We start from the raw sequence: 2,936 nt of genomic DNA, 5'->3' as shown, positions 1-2,936 counted from the left end.
GGATTGTTTAAGTTTAGAGTTTGGAGTTAGAGATATTAATATTTGTTTACTTGTAGTTGAATGTTAGCCTAGGTTTGGTTTGGGAAGTCCGGGGGGTGGGGGGATGGGATAAATCATTGTGTAATACTTGTGATGTATTTCTTCTTTTATGATAAAAACAATAAAATTCTATATTGAAAAAAAAAAAAAAAAAAAAAACAAGTCAAAATGAGGCTCAGTAGTGTGTGTGGCCTCCATGTGCCTGTATGACCTCCCTACAACGCCTGGGCATGCTCCTGATGAGGTGGCAGATGGTCTCCTGAGGGATCTCCTCCCACACCTGGACTAAAGCATCCCCCAACTCCTGGACAGTCTGTGGTGCAACGTGGCATTGGTGGATGGAGCGAGACATGATGTCCCAGATGTGCTCAATTGGATTCAGGTCTGGGGAACAGGCGGGCTAGTCCATAGCATCAATGCCTTCGTCTTGCAGGAACTGCTGACACACTCCAGCCACATGAGGTCTAGCATTGTCTTGCATTAGGAGGAACCCAGGGCCAACCGCACCAGCATATGGTCTCATAAGAGGTCTGAGGATCTCATCTGGGTACCTAATGGCAGTCAGGCTACCTCTGGCGAGCACATGGAGGGCTGTGCGGCCCCCTAAAGAAATGCCACCCCACACCATTACTGACCCACTGCCAAACCGGTCATGCTGGAGGATGTTGCAGGCAGCAGAACGTTCTCCACGGCGTCTCCAGACCCTGTCATGTCTGTCACATGTGCTCAGTGTGAACCTGCTTTCATCTGTGAAGAGCACAGGGCGCCAGTGGCGAATTTGCCAATCTTGGTGTTCTCTGGCAAATGCCAAATGTCTTGCACGGTGTTGGGCTGTAAGCACAACCCCCACCTGTGGACATCGGACCCTCATACCACCCTCATGGAGTCTGTTTCTGACCGTTTGAGCAGCCACATGCACATTTGTGGCCTGCTGGAGGTCATTTTGCAGGGCTCTGCCAGTGCTCCTCCTGTCCCTCCTTGCACAAAGGCGGAGGTAGCGGTCCTGATGCTGGGTTGTTGCCCTCCTACGGCCTCCTCCACATCTCCTGATATACTGGCCTGTCTCCTGATAGCGCCTCCATGCTCTGGACACTACGCTGACAGACACAGCAAACCTTCTTGCCACAGCTCGCATTGATGTGCCATTTTGGATGAGCTGCACTACCTGAGCCACTTGTGTGGGTTGTAGACTCCATCTCATGCTACCACTAGAGTGAAAGCATTCAAAAGTGACCAAACCATCAGCCAGAAAGCATAGGACTGAGAAGTGGTCTGTAGTCACCACCTGCAGAACCACTCCTTTCATGGGGATGTCTTGCTAACTGCCTATGCTTTCCACCTGTTGTCTATTCCATTTGCACAACAGCATGTGAAATTGATTGTCAATCAGTGTTGCTACCTAAGTGGACAGTTTGATTTCACAGAAGTGTGATTGACTTGCAGTTACATTGTGTTGTTTAAGCGTTCCCTTTATTTTTTTGAGCAGTGTACATTACATTTAAAAAGCAAAATGCCACAATGCTAACCTCTTACATTAATTATGATTCATCGGACATTCCAGAGATCCAACTTCAAATATCCCTTAAATCATGAAATTCCCTTGACTTGCATCAACCATAAACTGTAAGCGCTGCTATGGATTATCATAAAATATATCTGGAAGTCTGGGGTATAGATTATACAATTGCAGATATATGGAAAGAGTAATATAAATACACATACCTATAATTATATCTATGTGGAAAATTCATGTTTTCAGCCTGAAAAAGAAAAAAAGATTACTGTCAAAACTTCATAGCTAATTTTAAGAGGTGTGGGGGCTTTAAATGATGAAATGATGCCGAAAGCCTCTGCAAGATTTGCACATGGAAGTCCTCGGCTACAAATAAGGGGAAAAACTACTTTCCATAATCCCTCTGCTGACATCCCAATTGAAGTACTCCTCACTTAATGACTGCAATTGAGACTGACATCTGTGTCATTAAGCGGCCCGAACATTAAGTATGATGTTAGCATGATAGTGCCAACTTACATCTGTTCCTCTGGACTTGCTAAGCAAATCACCATGGGTTTTTAAAGGCAATTTCACATGACTGTGGCTTGCAATTTCCTGCCGGTATACCCACTGATTTTGCTTGTAAGAAGCTAGCTGGGAAGGTCACAGATGGGGATCATGAATATGGGATACTGCAGCCACCATAAACATGCAACAACTGGCAGCATCCAAATTGGTGCAACTCCCTTTTTCTGCATTTTCATAATCATAGGCCCAGAGAAGAAGTGGTAAATGAGGACTACTTATACAACTGAACATCCTGAAAGGTCTTCAATAGCTATTTTTTAAGACGTGCTGGCTTAAGCACAGTTGAACCTCGTTAATACACGTATGGGGTGCCAGTAGGAGATACCGTGCTTGTTAGTTAAAAATAGAAGTAAAAAAATAAAAATCCCAGAAAAAAATAGTGGCAGTTTCAGTCTGACATTGTTGCCAAGAAAACAGCAGGTCCACAAGAGAATAATGAAAGTTCAAAGGGACCTCGGAGGACTTCTAGTTCAATCCCCTGCTTAGGTAGGAAAGCCATATTATTCTTGACAAATGGCTGTCCAATCTCTTCTTAAAAATCTCCAGTGATGAAACATGCACAGCGTCTGCAGGCAAACTGTTTCATTGATTGTTCTCAGTGACAGGAACTTTCTCCTAATTCTAGTCTCCATTTGTTACCTCTTGTTCTGCTCTGTGACACTTTGGTGCACAGGTCAATCCCCTCTTCTGTGTGACAGCCCCTCCAATTTTGAAAGAGTGCCATCATCTAAACACAAACTCTCCATGCGCCATTTTAGTCCAACAACTGAAGCCTCTGCAGCCCAACCAATAAACTGGCTCTTGTGCAGGCCAG

General features: G+C 44.8%; 1 protein-coding gene and 1 pseudogene across 1 annotated transcript in view; one reads left to right on the top strand and one right to left on the bottom strand.

Moving 5' to 3' along the window:
• The window catches only part of LOC107297325, a 32,156-nt pseudogene extending 30,382 nt beyond the window's left edge, over nucleotides 1-1,774 (bottom strand).
• LOC114923387 (zinc finger protein 850-like) overlaps nucleotides 1-2,936 on the top strand; it is a 30,928-nt gene that overhangs the window by 19,428 nt on the left and 8,564 nt on the right. The gene's annotated exons all lie outside the window — the stretch shown is intronic.

This window comes from Protobothrops mucrosquamatus, unplaced genomic scaffold (assembly GCF_001527695.2).
Source record: "Protobothrops mucrosquamatus isolate PMUCROS unplaced genomic scaffold, P.Mucros_1.0 scaffold3233, whole genome shotgun sequence".
Taxonomy (NCBI): domain Eukaryota; kingdom Metazoa; phylum Chordata; class Lepidosauria; order Squamata; family Viperidae; genus Protobothrops; species Protobothrops mucrosquamatus.
This window is presented reverse-complemented; position numbering and strand designations above follow the sequence as displayed.